The 20660-nt window shown below is 37.5% G+C and overlaps 1 long non-coding RNA gene across 1 annotated transcript in view; it reads right to left on the bottom strand.

Moving 5' to 3' along the window:
* Positions 1-11454: 11454 nt before the first annotated feature.
* Positions 11455-20660, bottom strand: part of LOC142257499 (uncharacterized) — a 31571-nt gene continuing 22365 nt past the window's right edge. The window contains exon 3 of the long non-coding RNA XR_012727635.1: positions 11455-12189. This is a non-coding gene — a long non-coding RNA (uncharacterized LOC142257499). The remainder of the gene's footprint in view (positions 12190-20660) is intronic.

Below are 20660 nucleotides of genomic sequence, written 5' to 3'. Positions count from 1 at the left end.
CCATTACCCGAGCAGTCACACATGATGAAGTAGAAAGTGGAACTAGGAACCGGTGATTCTGTCGCCCGCATCGCTTCACTTCATCTTAAATACACACAAAATAATGTCCGCACCCGACCCTCCATCTGTTTTATATTCTTCTTCTTTTTTTTCTATATTTTATTTTATATATATTTATTTTTTTATATTTTTTTTATTACTATTTATTTATTTTATATATTATTTTTATTTATTTATTTTATTTTTTTATATTCTACTTTTTTTTTTCCCTAAAACCGGTAACAGATTGAGTTCAAATATTTTTTATTTCTTTTTATTTGATTGTGCCAATTGAGATAAAAAAAGGGGGGGGGGCAGTGGGTGTTTTGCAGGTGCCTCCTGTGCTTGGTCCGGGGAGACATCTGTAGTCTCGGTCCCTGCCGCTGCAGATTGGCTTCTCTTCTTCTGCTGCTGTGTTTTTGGGGCTCTGGGTGTTATAATGTAGGGGGTCCCTTTTTTTTAGGGGGGAACGTTGTATATTTAATACAGTATAATAATAGAGACGGTGATATATTTATTTATTTATTTCTGATATTTTCTTTCTCCCTATATATCTGGTGTGTTTCCTGGTCCTGTGGTACAGGTTTGGAAGATATGTGCTATTTACAAGGACATCACTTTGTGATATCCCGTATCATGCAACCTAATACCAGGTCCTCCGTACCATGCCATGTTATATCTCATTACACTATGCAATATCACCTGTGCCATATTGTCCTGTATATCATACGATATGTAGTATCATGCTATCTGGTGCCATAGATCATATAGTTTCATATAATATGATGCCATATCATTCCATGTATTATATTGTGCCACAGTATACCATATCTATCAGTGGAATATATCCTATCATGGCATATTGCCCCTGTTGTATAATAACTTACCTTACATAATACCATATCATTCCATATATCATATTGTGCCACAGTATAGCATATATACCACTGGAATATATCCTATCGTGCCATATAACCCTACCATAGAATAACTTACCTTTATATAATACCATATCATTCGATATATCATGTTATATTATATCATATTCTGCCATATCTCCCCTGCCGTAAACTTACCTTATATAATAATATACCGTATCATTTCATGTATCATATTGTGCCAGATCATACCATATATATCAAAAGAATATATCCTATTGTGACATATCAACCCTGCCATAGAATAACTTACATTATATAATATTATACCATATCATTGAATATATCATATTGTGCCACAGTGTACCATATACAGTTAGGTCCAGAAATATTTGGACAGTGACACAAGTTTTGTTATTTTAGCTGTTTACAAAAACATGTTCAGAAATACAATTATATATATAATATGGGCTGAAAGTGCACACTCCCAGCTGCAATATGAGAGTTTTCACATCCAAATCGGAGAAAGGGTTTAGGGATCATAGCTCTGTAATGCATAGCCTCCTCTTTTTCAAGGGACCAAAAGTAATTGGACAAGGGACTCTAAGGGCTGCAATTAACTCTGAAGGCGTCTCCCTCGTTAACCTGTAATCAATGAAGTAGTTAAAAGGTCTGGGGTTGATTACAGGTGTGTGGTTTTGCATTTGGAAGCTGTTGCTGTGACCAGACAACATGTGGTCTAAGGAACTCTCAATTAAGGTGAAGCAGAACATCCTGAGGCTGAAAAAAAAGAAAAAATCCATCAGAGAGATAGTAGACATGCTTGGAGTAGCAAAATCAACAGTCGGGTACATTCTGAGAAAAAAGGAATTGACTGGTGAGCTTGGGAACTCAAAAAGGCCTGGGCGTCCACGGATGACAACAGTGGTGGATGATCGCCGCATACTTTCTTTGGTGAAGAAGAACCCGTTCACAACATCAACTGAAGTCCAGAACACTCTCAGTGAAGTAGGTGTATCTGTCTCTAAGTCAACAGTAAAGAGAAGACTCCATGAAAGTAAATACAAAGGGTTCACATCTAGATGCAAAACATTCATCAATTCCAAAAATAGACAGGCCAGAGTTAAATTTGCTGAAAAACACCTCATGAAGCCAGCTCAGTTCTGGAAAAGTATTCTATGGACAGATGAGACAAAGATCAACCTGTACCAGAATGATGGGAAGAAAAAAGTTTGGAGAAGAAAGGGAACGGCACATGATCCAAGGCACACCACATCCTCTGTAAAACATGGTGGAGGCAACGTGATGGCATGGGCATGCATGGCTTTCAATGGCACTGGGTCACTTGTGTTTATTGATGACATAACAGCAGACAAGAGTAGCCGGATGAATTCTGAAGTGTACCGGGATATACTTTCAGCCCAGATTCAGCCAAATGCCGCAAAGTTGATCGGACGGCGCTTCATAGTACAGATAGACAATGACCCCAAGCATACAGCCAAAGCTACCCAGGAGTTCATGAGTGCAAAAAAGTGGAACATTCTGCAATGGCCAAGTCAATCACCAGATCTTAACCCAATTGAGCATGCATTTCACTTGCTCAAATCCAGACTTAAGACGGAAAGACCCACAAACAAGCAAGACCTGAAGGCTGCGGCTGTAAAGGCCTGGCAAAGCATTAAGAAGGAGGAAACCCAGCGTTTGGTGATGTCCATGGGTTCCAGACTTAAGGCAGTGATTGCCTCCAAAGGATTCGCAACAAAATATTGAAAATAAAAATATTTTGTTTGGGTTTGGTTTATTTGTCCAATTACTTTTGACCTCCTAAAATGTGGAGTGTTTGTAAAGAAATGTGTACAATTCCTACAATTTCTATCAGATATTTTTGTTCAAACCTTCAAATTAAACGTTACAATCTGCACTTGAATTCTGTTGTAGAGGTTTCATTTCAAATCCAATGTGGTGGCATGCAGAGCCCAACTCGCGAAAATTGTGTCACTGTCCAAATATTTCTGGACCTAACTGTATATCACTGGACTATATGCTATCGCACCATATCACCCCTGCTAAAAAATAACTTACCTTATATAATACAGTATCATTTCATATATCATGTTATATCATATTCTGCCATATTACCCCTGCCTTAAACTTACCTTATGTAATAATATATCATATAATTTCATGTATCATCATACCATGTATACCTCTGGACTATATATTATCCATGCCATATCACCCATGCCTTAAAATAACTTACCTGATTTAATATTGTACCAGAGCATTCCATGTATCATATTGTGCCATATCATACCATATCTATCACTAGAATATATTCTATAACGCCATATCACCCCGCAATAGAACAACTTACCTTATATAATATTATACCATATCATTCCACGTATCATATTGTGCCAGATCATATCATGTATATCACTGGAATATATCCTATCATGCCATATCATCCATGCCGTAGAATAACTTACCTAATATAATACCATATCATGTTATATTATATCATATTCTGCCATATCACTAGCACCATGCCATATTATCCTATATATCATACTGTAATCATGCTATGTGATGCCATATATTATATTATTTGACAGAATATCATTTAATATCATGCTAGAACAGGCCATATCACACATGTCTCATACTGTATTATATAATATTGTGCCTCATCGTGCCAAATATCTTATTGTAATATATCATGCCATATCACCCATGCCGTCTTACATTACATAATATCATGTCCATAACATATATCATATTGTATTGAATCACATTGTGCCATATCACCCATGTCTTTACATATTTCATATTGTATTATGGCATATCAGACCACATATCACACTGTAACATATATCTTGCCATATCCCCCATACCATCGAATACCACATATCATATTTTACTATCTATCATTCCATTTGAAAACATCATACCATATTGTACTGCATATCATATGATATTATTTAGTATCATTCCAGAAGGTATAAAGGTGGACATGAACAGAAGAGGGCCTTGTACAAGAGCAATATATGGGCCCTTAGCAGTCCAATAGCTCATCATAATGCACAATTTCCCCTGCTATGGAGATGGTCATGACCCGGTTACCTCCTGGACCGCTGGATTGCACGGGTGGTGTGTCCACCACAGTTTTGCATAATATGCCATATCATTCCATATATCATATTGTGCCATATCACTCACAGCATGCCATATTATCCTATATATCATACTATAGTACCCTATATCATATTGAATTATATCATATTATTCCATATCGTACCATATATCATATCGCATTAGAAAATGTTATGCCTCAGCACCCATACCATGTCATACCCCATATAATACAGCAGCATATCATACCATGCCAGATCACATGCCAGATCATATGGTACTACTTCATCTCTTGCCTTATCCCGCTATATGGTGCCATGTCTCATGCAGTTTTATACCTTGCCATGACAAACCGAACCATGCCAGGCTATAATTACATACAGGATTACTTTGGACTATGTATGACATTGTAATATATTATCCTATACTTTACCACATCATATCACCACCTTTACAACCCACAGCTATATACCATTATATATATTTTATTTATTTATTTTACCTTTTTGAACTGATACTGTTTACCTTCTATTTATTATACTGTTTTTTATTTATAAATACTGCATGTTCTACCCCGTTACTGCATTATATTCCATTTTTATTGTTTTTTTTTCTTCTTTTTTTTTGCTCTTATTTGATATTCTAATTTTATTATATTATCTTTTATTATATTTTTGCTTTTTTTGCAATTATTTTATATTCTATTTGTATTATATTATCTTTTATTATATTTTTGCACTTATTATTATTATTATTTTTTTATTATTATTATTATTTATTATTATAGCGCCATTTATTCCATGGCGCTTTACAAGTGAAAGAGGGTATACGTACAACAATCATTAACTGTACAAAACAGACGGGTACAGGAGGAGAGAGGACCCTGCCCACGAGGGTTCACAGTCTACAGGGAATGGGTGAAGTACAATAGGTGAGGACAGAGCTGGTTGCGCAGTGGTGTACTGGACTGAGGGCTATTGTAGGTTGTAGGCTTGTTGGAAGAGGTGGGTCTTGATTTTTTTATTCTATTTTCTTTTGTTCTATTTTTTAGCACTTATTTTTTATTCTATTTTTATTATATTATCTTTTATTATATTTTTTGCACTTATTTTTGTATTCTAGTTTCTTTTATTATATTTTTGATTTTTTTTTTTGCACTTATTTTTTATTCTATTTTTAATATATTATCTTTTATTATATTTTTTTTGCACTTATTTTATTGCACTTTACACCCAAAAAAAAAAGATAAATTGACCCATCTCTCCCCTCCTCTCTCCCTTTCATCTGGTCGTCCATTGCCATCAATATCTCATCGGCCCCCTTTAAAACCATATGATAAGCAGAGGCTCTGTCTGTCCAGGGCCCAGCGGGGTCCAGGCAGCCGGGCGAGGTGGGGGATGGGAAGGGGAATAGAGATGGTTTATCTCATCACCCTTCTGTCCCCCAGGCAGATTTCTAACAAAGTCCAGCACATTCAAACTTATTCCTGATCTATCCTTTTACAGAAACCAGCATGGTGCTGTTACTGCTCAGCTGGTCAAGGAATTTTTTTCTATTAACTTATTCCTTGCCGTAAGCCATCGGCAAAGAAAAGGTTAAAGCGAAAAAAAACCCCTTCCCATCTGCGGACAATAGTTTACAAATCTGCGACGTTATTTTTTCCTGAGTCGGATTAAATTCTTTTCATCGTTGAACGGTTCTCCCCTCGAAGGCAGCAATGGAGGAGTTAATGATATAATTACTGGTGTGGTGGATATGAATGGGGATGTCCTCAGTGGTGGATGAGGGGAGGGGGAGACATGCAACACCTCTTCTTCATATTCCATTCCTCCACTTTTTGTACTCCCCTGCTGGTGGGTCTATCTTACCTAAAGTCTGTGCACCCCCCACCATCACCCCACCCCGGGCCCCACCTGCTGTCATAATGATGGATGTCAGGGGGTCACGCAGGCCTTGTCAGGAATGCACAAAGTTTAGAATATGAATATATCAGGACACGGGGAACAGAAAAGGACGTAGTGCTTTATATACGCTCTGTGCAATGCCATGGCTATATACAGTGCCTTGCGAAAGTATTCGGCCCTCTTGAATTTTTCAACCTTTTCCCACATTTCAGGCTTCAAACATAAAGATAAAAATGTTAATGTTCTGGTGAAGAATCAACAACAAGTGGACACAATTATGAAGTTAAACGAAATTTATTGCTTATTTTAAACTTTTATAAAAAATAAATAACTGAAAATTGGGGCGTGCAATATTATTTATCCCCTTTAAGTGAATACTTTGTAGCGCCCCCTTTTGCTGCAATTACAGCTGCAGTCTCTTGGGGTATGTGTCTATCGGTTTTACACATCGAGAGACAGAAATTCTTGTCCATTCTTCCTTTGTAAACAGCTGGAGCTGAGTGAGGTTGGATGGAGGCGTTTGTGAACAGCAGTTTTCAGCTCTTTCCACAGATTCTCGATTGGATTCAGGTCTGGACTGTGACTTGGCCATTCTAACACCTGGATACGTTTATTTGTGAACCATTCCATTGTAGATCTTGCTTTATGTTTGGGATCATTGTCTTGTTGGAAGACAAATCTCCGTCCCAGTCTCACGTCTTTTGTAGACTCCAACAGGTTTTCTTCAAGAATAGTCCTGTATTTGGATCCATCCATCTTCCCATCAATTTTAACCATCTTCCCTGTCCCTGCTGAAGAAAAGCAGGCGCAAACCTTGATGCTGCCACCACCATGTTAGACAGTGGGGATGGTGTGTTCTGGGTGATGAGCTGTGTTGCTTTTACGCCAAACATATCGTTTGGCATTGTGCCCAAATAGTTTGAATTTTGATTCATCTGACCAGAGCACCTTCTTCCACATGTTTGGTGTCTCCCAGGTGGCTTGTGGCAAACTTTAAATGACACTTTTTATGGATATCTTTGAGAAATGGCTTTCTTCTTGCCACTGTTCCATAAAGGCCAGATTTGTGCAGTGTACGACTGATTGTTGTCCTATGGACAGACTCTCCCACCTCAGCTGTAGATCTCTGCAGTTCATCCAGAGTGATCATGGGCCTCTTGGCTGAATCTCTGATCAGTCTTCTCCTTGTTTGACATGAAATTTTTGAAGGACGGCCGGGTCTTGGTAGATTTGCAGTGGTATGATACTCCTTCCATTTCAATATGATCACTTGCACAGTGCTCCTTGGGATGCTAAAAGTTGTGGAAATCTTTATATAACCAAATCCGGCTTTAACCTTCTCCACAACAGTATCATGGACCTGCCTGTTGTGTTCCTTGGTCTTCATGATGCTCTCTGTGCTTTAAACAGAACACAGACTATCACAGAGCAGGTGCATTGATACGGAGACTTGATTACACACAGGGGATTATATTTATCATCATCAGTCATTTAGGACAACATTGGATCATTCAGAGATCCTCAATGAACTTCTGGAGCGAGTTTGCTGCACTGAAAGTAAAGGGGACGAATAATATTGGACGCCCCAACTTTCAGGTATTTATTTTTTAAAAAAGTTAAGTTAAATAAGCAGCAATAGATTTCATTCAACTTCATAATTGTGTCCCACTTGTTGTTGACTCTTCACCACAACATTACAATTTTTATCTCTATGTTTGAAGTCTGAAATGTGGGAAAAGGTTGAAAAATTCAAGAGGGCCGAATACTTTTGCAAGGCACTGTATATATATATATATACTTGTATACAGATGGTGCAGTAGAGCTGAGCTTGTTAGATGGAATAGGGCGGAATCATTCCAAAGCAATGGGCTTATTAACAAATTCAGCTCTGCTACATTGGTACCTCCTAAAGTCTTCCGGGTCGTGGAGCTTACAATCTAATTTACTTTTCATAGGCAAACCCGTTAGTAACAAAGCAACAAAGATATCATCAGAGAAAGGAGGATTAGGAAGAAGAGGAAAATGACACGATGACAGGAAAATCCCCAGAGCAACGCCGTTCAGAGTCCTGGGCGAGATGGGCCAGATGGGGTATATGTCCTCAGAATGTGTGGAAAGAAAAAATATATAGAGATAATTACTACAAACATATCACATAGCTATATCAGTTACTTATAGAATACCATTAATTCCACAAATAAAATCTATCTATGTATCTATATAACTTTCTATCCATCTGTCTATCCCTCTATCCATCCATCATCCATCCATTTATGTATCCTGCATCCATCATCTATCTATCCCTCTATCTATCTATAATCAATTTATCCCTCTATCTATCTATCCCTCTATCTATCTATCTATCTATCTATCTATCCATCCATCTATCTATCTATCTATCTATCTATCCCTCTATCTATCTATAATCAATTTATCCCTCTATCTATCTATCCCTCTATCTATCTATCTATCTATCTATCCCTCTATCTATCTATCTATCTATCTATCTATCTATCTATCTATCTATCCCTCTATCTATCTATCTATCTATCCCTCTATCTATCTATCTATCTATCTTTTCCATTATCTATCTATCCGTCCATCCATCCATCCATCTATCTATCTATCTATCTTTCATCATCTTTCTTTCTTTATTTATCTTTTCTTTTTTTCTTTTTCTTTCTTTCTTTCTTTCTTTCTTTCTTTCTTTCTCATTCTTTCTTTCTTTCTTTTTCCAGTATTCTTTCTTTCTTTCCCTCTTTCTTTTTTTTTTCTTTCTTCCTTCATACATGAAGCTCTAATATATATATATATATATATATATATATATATATATATATATATATATATATATATATATATATGACACATCCTTGTGCTGTTTTCTTTTTTTCCAATAGCTTTTTGTCATTGATCCATATACACATTAGTTTTATAAACTGATCAGTGTCTCTGTTCCGTGAGACTCAGAGCGGGTCTTATTGTCGTCTGCTTTGTGGATCGTCCATACAAGTCTATGCAGGTGGAGTACAGAAGACCAGACCCTGGGCTTTGTGCTTCAGAGTTCCAATCAGTTTCATCCATTTTTTACTGATACTTTGTGAAAATACTTATCCCACAATTTGGCCTATTTGTGTGCGGCTACCAGCCATGTCACTGTGTACCTTTATCTAATGGGACAAAAACCATTTCTATTAGATATGACTCTCCTGGGGTAAGAGCCTACAAATATACAGAGCAGGTAGGAGTAAAGCCCTTAAAACAGCCTGAAATTGATGGGAGGAGGAGTGCGGCCGACTACAGAGGCCATCACCACCTCCAATTATATATAAAGCAACTGAAAACTGACCAGCACCTCATAACAGAATGAGGAAAGTGTGAACAGGTGCGAGCTGCTGTGACTGTCCCTATCTATTAGTGATGAGCAAGCACTGCCATCATCACTAGCTCTCTATCTCAAATCTATGGGCGATCATATCATTGGTGCAACCTGCTCAACCGCCCAAGAGGTAAAGGGGCCCAATGAAGCTTTATTGTCAGGACCACATACACATTAGTTTTGCCAAAGCAAGTGTACACTAAGGAATATGGATAGGGCCTGTGGGGATGATGGTTAGGGACTGTAGGAATGATGGGCAGTTGCAGATCCAGGGTGGGGGCTATGGAAATCCATAGCTTACCATAGTTTTCTTTCCCGCTGTTGCTCACACACCGCCCTGCTATCTCCCCCACGCTCTCTTCTTCCCCCAGCAGGATATATGTTTTCTCTTTTTCCTCCATGGAGCTGAAATCGGGGAAGAGATGGGAGAGTCTCCTGAAGTCACTGCTGAGTATTTGGTGCCTCATCCTCCAGGTCACAGTGTGGGCACAGTCTGTCCTCCCCGGGGCTTGTAGCTCTGCCTGTGTCAGCTAAATTCGATGGCCGCACTGTGGTCACTGAGTCTATACCGGCTCAGGATCTGGTGGTCTCTGGGGTCCGGGAGTTTCTCCAGATCTGGGGCTGTCTGCAGTCTCTCAGTAGACCTCGGTCTATCTGTCTGTTCATCCATCCATTCACCTGCCTGCCCATGTGTCCGTCTATCTATCTATCCTTGTATCTATCTATCTATCTATCTATCTATCTATCTATCTATCTATCTATCTATCCTTCTATCTATCTATCCCTCTATCTATCTCTCTATCTATCTATCTATCCCTCTATCTATCTATCTATCTATCTATCTATATATCTATCTATCTTTCTATCTATCTATCCTTCTATCTATCCTTCTATCTATCCTTCTATCTATCCCTCTATCTATCTATCCATCCATCTATGCATCCATCTATGCATCCATCTATCTATCCACCCACCCATCCACCCACCCACCATCTATTTACCCACCCAACCACCTATCTATCTATCTATCTATCTATCTATCTATCTATCTATCTATCCCTCTATCTATCTATCTATCTATCTATCCCTCTATCTATCCCTCTATCTATCTATCTATCCCTCTATCTATCTATCTATCTATCCCTCTATCCCTCTATCTATCTATCCCTCTATCTATCTATCTATCTATCTATCTATCTATCTATCCCTCTATCTATCTACGGTATCTATCTATCTATCTATCCCTCTATCTATCTATCTATCCCTCTATCTATCTATCTATCTATCTATCTATCTATCTATCCCTCTATCTATCTATCTATCTATCTATCTATCCCTCTATCTATCCATCCATCCATCCATCCATCTATAACACTATCGCACACACAGCGCTGTTCGGCACCTGACTACATCCTCAGTTCTGCTGCGTTTTTGCAGAACCTCTTGAATTCTTTTTCACTCTTTCCTCTTTCCGCCGTACACTCTGTATACTATGAATGAAGGTTTTTCTCTAGAAGCCAATATTCTACATTCTATTAAAATTTTTGAAAAAAATGTTAGTATTTTTCCTCCTTTTCCCTTGTCTCCTCCTCTGCTGTCAGCTGTCTGGTGATCATTAGCTTAATGCCTTGTCTCACAGCTCCCCCTTTAGTCTATTTTCTATCTCTGTCTCACGTTCAAAGACGGATCAATAGCAGTTTCCTAACAACCTTGACCTGCGCCTCTGGCCTCACGGCCCATTGTCTACCGCTGGGACCGAGGGTCCTAGACTTTCCCACCATAGATCCTACGTTTAGCCAATCACGCCGAGCCACAGAAAATTTTGTTTCCAACAGGGGCTCAATAAAAATCCCGCCAGGTCTGAGAGAAGCAGCATTCAACCACAAACTACGGCCCACTGCTAAATTACACAACCACATTTCGATCTGCCATTGATCACCGTGGAAGTAAAGAAATATATTACATTAATGTAAGGAAATCGATTGGGATATAGGAAATATATTTAGCCAAAATATATTTTATATAGGTTTTAATTATTTTTTTTAAAATTTCACATTTGTAAAAAAAATATAATTTTTTTACAGAATTTTTTTTATCAATTAGTTTAATATTTCTAATTTGGGAAAAGTTACATTAAAACTAATAATATCAGCGCCGGTTCTTACACGGGAGAAACCTGTGGACGGGAAACATATTTTTTCAGGTATAATAGTTATTGAATTGTTCTCATTTTAATTTGGGTCAAAACATTTCACATTTTTACTCTTTTTGTTTGTTTGGCTTGTCTATACACGTGTAGGATATCGACTGATTTGGATGATTTTGCATGAGGATCATTAACGTATTCTTTTGCCCCTGTAAACATTTGGTAAAATAATAAATTGTGTTGATTTTTAATGCAAAATGCTCTGCAGCTTGGGAAAGTAAAAAGAGAAAAAGCTCAGACTAGACAAAGCCCTTACAAATGCCTAAAAGAGGAAAAAATAAATATTAAAATACCCATAAAACAAACAAAATGTAGAGTGCATGTTGTAATATCTATGTAGAGGGCGCTGTGGATCATTCATATATTCAGTGTAAAAAGAGGAAAGTCAAACTAGTCCCAAAAGATCGACAGTAAGAACTCCAGGCAGATAGGTGATGACATATGTAGCCTTTAGATTGTAAGCTTTTGGGGACATGACCGCATTTTCTTTTTGTCTGTAGAGGTCTATGTTGAAGCCACGTTCTCACGTTTCGAAAATGAAGATATTTTTTTCTGCTGCGTTTAACGCTTCAAGGAAAGTGGATGCGATTTCATGAAATTTTGAACTGTGCCCTTTTTCTGCATTTATTCCTTTAGGCTTCTATGTGGAGGCTGAAAAAAAAAGATGCATGTAAAAAAAAAAAATTATTTGCATTTTTTAAGTACAGAATTCCGGCATTAAAATTGAAACAAAAATGCATTAAAAATTGCAAGAAAAACATCAGATTTCTATTGAATATGTTGGTGCAGAAAAAATGCAACGAAAACTGATGCACATAGCCAGTGTTCTGCCATCAGCAACCCCGCATTCCATGTTTCCATTCTTACCGCGCTGGTTCCCTGCTCCTCCCTGCTGCTGTTCCTCCCTCTGGCTCCTGGAGCCTATGTATGCGCAGCAGGGCTTTCGGGAGCACACTTAGGGTGCAGCTGCACTGCTCCCCTTTTTTTAAAATGGTGCGCGACCTAACCAGGAAGTGCCTCTCAGTCTACTACTGAGAAGCACTGTGTATTAAAGGCATCCTCCCCCATTGGAAGGTGCCTCTACAATGAGTCTTAGTTAGGCTTAGTTGGTCTAGCTAGTTGTCAGGTGCCCCCTTGCTGTTTGTCCACTTACTGTATGTTCACCAATATCTGCGTCTTTGTCTCCACCCAGTACTGCTGCTGTGCCTGCGTGAACCTATAAGTACCTGCCTGTCCTTGTCAGCATCCAGTACCCTATGGTACCTACCAGAACCAGCCTATACCCACCAGCACCTGCCTGCACCTTCCATACCCGCATCTGAGCCTCGGTACCTACCAGAACCAGTCTGTACCCACCAGCACCTGCCTGCACCTTCCACACCCACATCTGAGCCTCGGTGCCTACCAAAACTAGCCTGTACCCACCAGCACCTTTCTGCACCTCCCACACCCGCATCTGAGCTTCGAAGCCTACCAGAACTAGCCTGTACCCACCAGCACCTTGTTGCACCTTCCACACCCGCATCTGAACCTCGAAGCCTACCAGAACTAGCCTGTACCCCACCAGCACCTTCGTGCACCTTCCACACCCACATCTGAGCCTCGGTGCCTACCAGAATCAGCCTGTACCCACCAGCACCTGCCTGCACCTTCCACACCCGCATCTGAGCCTCAGTGCCTACCAGAATCAGCCTGTACCCACCAGCACCTTCATGCACCTTCCACAGCCGCATCTGAGCCTCGGTGCCTACCAGAACCAGCCTGTACCCACCAGCACCTGCCTGCACCTTCCACACCCGCATCTGAGCCTCGGTGCCTACCAGAACTAGCCTGTACCCACCAGCACCTTCCTGCACCTTCCACACCTGCACCTAAGCCTGTTACAGCTCTTCATCATCTAGCGCCAGTTGGAGAGGTATTGAGATCCCCTCTCGCTGCCTTTGGTGGCTGCCTACCAACACCAGCCTATCCCCACCACCTGTGGCTTTAGTGAAGACTCGGTAGCTGTCCAGGTCAGAGATCGGTATCTAGGTCCAGTGGGTCCACAACTCCCCCACCTGGCTCGCCGGGCATGACACCCAGATTAGCAAGTTTGTAACCTTTGTGGGTTTAGCAGGGAGTATATAAATATTATTAAACGGAACCTGTCACTGTCAGGTCCCTTATGCCCTCCAAACCAACCACATTTACAGTTGTATTTCCAAATTCTCTTTCTAACCATACCTGCATAGCATCATTCTCTAAATAAAACTTTAAAAAAAGCTTTTATAACCTCAGTTTTTCTTATTCAAATTAGGCCTAAGACTAGTCGGAGGGACGTTGTTTTTACAGTCTAGTTGGCCCTTTTCCATATTACTTTTTATTGCAGAGATCCGATGTGCCAAGTCATGAGAAATCTAGTGTAGAAGTCCTATGCAAATCAGGCTGGAAGTGCACTGGGGCGGGTCAATGCACTTAGCTTAGCTCCATTTTCCTTATTCAAATTAGGCCTGAGACTAGTCGCAAGGGCATATGTTCTCCTGACTAGTCTGTCCTTTTTCTCTGTTATTACGCTCCTGTGGGAGTGATAACATGATTTCCAAGAGCGGCGGCAACACCTGTTCCTGGAAATCTTGCGCATGCGCATGACTCGGTTCCAGCCATGTTGGTGCGCTTCATAATCTGGGTGTATACATCCCGGTTTCAGAGGTGCACTGCGCATGGCAGGAAGAACAGAAGATCATGCGCAGTGCACCCTCCGGAGCCTGGAAGCGTACACCCAGCTTCTGAGGCGCATCAACGCGGCCGGAATGAGCCATGCACATGCGTGAGATTTCCAGGAACTGGTGGTGCCACCACTCTTGGAAATCACGTAGTCATTCCCACAGCAGCGTGAAAAGATGGAAAAAGGGCCGACTAGTCTGGGGAAACAACGCCCCTGCAACTAATCTCAGGTCTAATTTGAATAAGAAAAACGGAACAAAGCTAAGTGCATTGCTCCGCCCCAGTGCACTTCCAGCCTGGTTTACATAGGACTTCGCATATGGGATTTTTACAATAAAAAGTACAAAGACAACCACACACCCCCTTCTGTGACAGGTGTCCTTTAATGAGAAGAAAAAAAGTATTTTCCATTAAAAAAAACAAAAAAAAATATATTAACTTGACTCCATCACGTTCTTAAAGGGTTAAACTATGCATTTATTTATTTTTTTTTATTCCATAGCATAATTCTATTGAATATAATTGGCAGCTCTTGGTGGATTGGTGGATATCACTAGGAGATGTTACCCCCATTTCTTTTTTCTCTCTCTTTTTTTTTCCATTTAAGTCCAAATAACAAAGTGCATCTTGAAAACAATTATGCAGAATACATTCCTGGGCGCCCCCCGCGTACAGTCAAACTGTTTACAGATTACACCATTGTTACATATAGAACATAATTATCCTTCAAAAGCTTCCATCCTAATTTAAGGATTAAAAGGACAATTTTCAATGTTAATGCACCTCGTCTCTGGAACACGAGCGGACACCCGTCGGGCACCTCGGAGGAGCAATCCGGATGGGGCTGCGGAATTAGATCCGTGGCCGTCATAGGGGGCAGCACGGGAAAAACTCCGTGCAGGAAAAGAAAAAAAAATGTCGTTTTCGAACTTTTATAATAGAGGACAAGAATGGAAAAAAAATATCAAAAGTCTGAGAAATAAAGAAAAGAGATTTTAGCTGAATGTTTAAAAATAACGGAACCATCAAATTCCAAACTGAAAAGCGTAAATAATAATCGCTGCATAAATAGTGTTTTTTGCTTTGCACATCTCTCTTATTTTGGGGGGTGATGGAGTTTCTTTTTAGGACAAAGTAAAAATAGGTCAGTTTCATTCCATTTTTTTCACCCAATTAATCCTCCTTTTTAGTCTTTCTTTTAATTAATTAAATAAATAAATAAATAAATAAAATAGTAAAAAAAAAAATACAAATGAACAAAACAAAAATATGTGCCTAATACAAGAGCCATAAATGGGACAATCTTGGGCCTCCTTCACAGATCCGTGTCTCTGGTACGTGTGACGTCTGTTTTCACACGTTCCGGAGACACGGACACACGTAGGCCCATTAAACGCAACGGGTTTATTCACACATCCATCCTTTCACATGGACCATGTGTCTGTGTGGATCATACACGCACCCGTGTGCTCCACATGGCGACATGTCCGTTTTCTGCCAGCAGCACCAATGTCACATGGACCACACAGTTATGCGATCCGTGTGACACATACCGGATAAAACACTGGTCACATAATAATGAATATTTTTTATACTTACCGGTCTCCGGCGCTGCTGTCTCTGCCTCTGCTGTTACTTCCGGGTCCTGCTCATTATTCTCATGAATATTCACTGCACTGACCGTGGACCCGGAAGTAACAACAGCACTAGAAACATGTAAGTATACAGCTCATGCTGTCCATGTTCTTTCCGATGTCCCACGGATAGCACAGGGACAGCACATGGAAAACACAAACGGCCATATGTACCTTACCCACAGACCATCATACACGTGCGTTTAAGGCACGGATGTGTGAAAGAGGCCGTAAAGTGCAAAAGTTTTCACCATCACAAATGTATAAACTTAGACCTCTTATATATCCTCTGATACTAATATAGTGTCTCCAAACTTCACAGTACCTCCATGTGCCTCCATTGTCATACAAAGTTGTTTCAATTAAAGGGTTAATCCTGTCTTCATAAATAGGTATTGTCATATAGTTCTTGTAAATACATACATTTACAAATGTAACTACAATACATTTTCTAATTTACTGCGTATTAAAATGTTCATCTGTTCTTGAGATATTAACACTTTTCATTGGTTTACAGCTCGTTGCCTTGGAGACCGACCACCGCTGCTAGACAGCAGAACGTGCACAGCGCTTACAAGCTCTTTTCTATCGCACTGCTTTGAAGTTGGTCAAGATCGCTGGAGCTCGTTTTTTCTTTACTAATTCTTTTCATGTTATACAGCAGCGGCGGTCGATCTGCTAGACAACAGGCTGTAAACAAAAGAAAAGTGTTAATATCTCAGGAATGGAAGCGACTCAGGACATTTAAGCACACACTACAACCTCCTCACCCTACCCCACAAAAAACACCCAAAAACATTCTATTTAAGGAGAATACATACAGTGATGGTCAAATGGGTCGTCACCCTTGTTCCAGAAAATGTATTTCTCCCAGAAAATGATTGCAATTACACAGGTTTTGTTATACACATATTTATTTATTTTATGTGTATTGGAGCAACACAAAAAAATGGAGAAACAAAGGCAAATAGGACAAACTTTCACCAAAAATGGTCCTGACATAATTGTTGTCCTCTCAGCTTAATATTTGGTTTCTCGCTCTTTACCCTTTGGAATAAATAACTACCATCAGTCGCTTCCTATAACCGTCCACAAGCTTCTTACTCCTCTCACCCGGAATCTCAGACTCTTCTTTATAAACGTCTCCAGGTCTCTTACTACTTGAAGGCGTCTTCTCTTCTCCCAACAGCAATTTTCAGATCTCTCCACTGGTGTCAATTCCACTTCAGATCTCTACAGCGCTTTCTTGCCATCCATTTCTGGTGAATCCTTGAAGTATGCGGACCCCTGACCTAGGACGCACACCCAGCTTTCTGACACTGGGCACTACATTGCACCCAAAATCCTTTGTTAATCTTCAGATTTAATGTGTCTTGCACACAGTCATGACACCCACTGCCAGAGGGAGCAAAACAATCCCCAAACATCTCTGACCTCCATCATGTATGACTGTAGGTACTGTGTTCTTTTCTTTGTCAGCCTCATTCCATTTTCAGTAAACAGTAGAATGATGTGCTTACCAAAAAAGCTCTATCATAGTTTCATCTGTCCACAAGACACTTTCCCAGAAGGATTTTGGTTACTCATGTACATTTTGGGGTTTTATGTCTCTGTGTCAGCAGTGGGGTTCTCCTGGATTTCCTCCATAGGGTTTCATTTCATTCAGACGTGGATAGTACGCGCTGACACTGATGCCCCCTGATCCTGCAGAACAGCTTGAATTTCTTTGGAAATTGATTGAGGCTTCTCCACCATCTGGTCAATCCTGCGTTACAACCTTTCATCAATTTTTCTCTGCCTTCCACGTGCAGGGAGATTAGCTACAGTGCCATGGATTGTAAACTTCTTGATAATGTAAATCATGGACAAAGGAACATCAAGATCTCTAGCGATTGATTTGTAACCTTGAGATTGTTGATATTTTTCACCAATTTTGGTTCTCAAGTCTTCAGACAGTTCCCTTCTCCTCTCTCTGTTCTCCATGCTTAGTGCGGCACACACAGACACACAATGCAAAGATTTAGTCAACTTCTCCCTTTTTATCTGGTTTCAGGTGTGATTTCCATATTGCCCACACCTGTTACTTGCCACAGGTGAGTTTGATTGAGCATCACATGATTGAAATAAAGTTTATCCAACAATCTTATTCGGACCATTTTGGTGGTTTTGTGTCAAATTCTGTCCAATTTGCCTTTTGTCTCAGTTTTTTTGTGTTGTTCCAATACACACAAAGGAAATAAACATGTGTATAACAAAACGGGCAATTGTAATAATTTTCTGGGAGAAATACTTATTTTTCTGAAACAATTTCAAGAGTGCCAACACCTTTGGCCATGACTGTATATATTAAGCCTTGTCCCTTTGGAGAACTCGTTGAAGGATTGTCCCAGCAAAATATTACGGTTCATAAAGATGTGCTTGGTGATTTTATTCCCCCTCCCGACAAATCCTTTGCAAAATCCACTTTTCTTGCATGAGGATTTTAATGAAGATTTTGCTGACAAATTCCTGAAAGTGAAGTCCGCATCCATTCCTCGGCATCTAAATCGCCATATGGCGGCACACAGACTGCCGGGGCCCTTTAGTGCCAAGTAAAAAATTGTGTGACTAAATGAATCATATTAGGGCTAACCAGTTTGAATATGGACCTTAATGCAGCATTTTTATGCCTTTTTTTGCAATGTCCACTTCACCTGGTCACCTGCAGGATCATTGGGAAACACACAGCGAATATTTTCCACCGTATATTTACTTGAATGGTCAGAACGGCACAGGCATAAATTATTCTCAATAAATAATCTCATTCCTTTCTATTTATCTGCAACTCTAACAAATAGAAAATCTACTCGCCCTGTCAGGGTTAAAAAAAAGTGCAATGTAAATCAATAAAACAGTGTCACCTAGTGGCCAAATGTAGTCATCATGTTAATAATATTTAGCATTATTTTTATTAATAGTCATCATTTTTAATTATTATTTAGATCATTACAGTTTTTACACAAACGAGTAAATCCCAGTAGTTTTTCTGCACAAAAGTGATCAATATATATATATATATATATATATATATATATATATATATACACACATATATATATATATATATATATATATATATATATATATATATATATATATATATATATATATATGTATATATATATATATATATATATATACATATATATATATATATATATATATATATATATATATACATATATGTATATATATATAGATGTAAGTAGTAATAGTAAAGTAATAATAAACAATGATAATAATTAGATATTAATAAAAATATAAATAAGTAATACGTTGATGATAATAATAAGTAATACATTATTATTATTTATAAACAGCAATTATAATTAGAAATTGATAATACTAAAATAAATAAACAAACAATAAGAAGACAATAGTACAATATTAAATAATAATAAATTAATATAATAATGACATAATTATAAACAACATTAATAATTAGGTATTTATAATAATACTATTATAAATAAATAAGTTGATGATAATAGTAATAATAGCAAGAACATTAGGTAATAATAAATTAATAATGAAAAAATAATAAACAACAATAATAAGATAATAATAATACATAGTAATAAATTAATAATGAATAAAAATAATAAACAACAATAAGTAGATATTAATAATAATACAGAAAAATATAAATAAATAATAAGTAAATTATAATAATAATATTAAGTAGTAATAGTAAATTAAGTATCAAATAAGTAGTTATTATGTTTAATATTATTATTAATATTATAATATTAATAATAATAAACAATAAGCATATTTTATCATTATTATTAATAATAATGCTAAAATAAATAATATGTAGATAATAATAATAATGATGAAATAACAAACAACAATAATAAGTAGATATTAATGATACTAATATAAATAAATAAGTAGATTATATTAATAGTAATAATAAATTATCAAATAATAATAAACATGAATAATAAGTAGATATTATTAATAATAACTAATATAAATAATAAATAATAATCAATAAATAGTAAGAATAATATTAAGTAATAATAATAAATTAATAATGAATTAATAATATGATAGCAAGTAGATATTAATAATAATGTTATTATAAATAAATAAGTGGATAATAATAATATTAAGTAGTAATAATAAAATAATAATGAAATACTCAACACTAATAAGAAGATATTTTTTAATAATACTAATATAAATAAATAATAAGTAGATGATAATAACAACAATATTAAGTTATAATGTAATATTATATGTAATAATAAATTAATAATGAAATAATAATAAAGAACAATAATAGGTAAATATTATTAATAATACTAATATAATTAATAAATGGTAATATTTAAATAGTATCCATTTATGATCAAATTTCCTTTAAATGTATAGACATCATAATTTTCATATAAAATACCAATTATAAAAATCATATAAAATAATCAAACCTGAATAAACTAAAAAAAGTAAAAAATCCTTAAAAGTTTGCAAACAAATTATATAATTGACATAAAAAAATATATCACTAACAAAAATAAGTCATTAATTAAAAAGTGTAAGAGTCCGAGGTTTAAGTCAGCATTTTGACATATCTGTCCTTGGAATTAATATAAAATACCCTGGACTAGTTGCCTATCCTAATAAATAACCCTACCTGTCCGAAATGATGGGGTTTGATAGCTTCATATTATCTCGAATAGGTATTGAGTCCATCTTATGGGGGTTAATGAACCCAACCAACATCATTTTTTGCTAGAT

Source organism: Anomaloglossus baeobatrachus, chromosome 12 (genome assembly GCF_048569485.1).
Source record: "Anomaloglossus baeobatrachus isolate aAnoBae1 chromosome 12, aAnoBae1.hap1, whole genome shotgun sequence".
Lineage (NCBI taxonomy): Eukaryota > Metazoa > Chordata > Amphibia > Anura > Aromobatidae > Anomaloglossus > Anomaloglossus baeobatrachus.
This window is presented reverse-complemented; position numbering and strand designations above follow the sequence as displayed.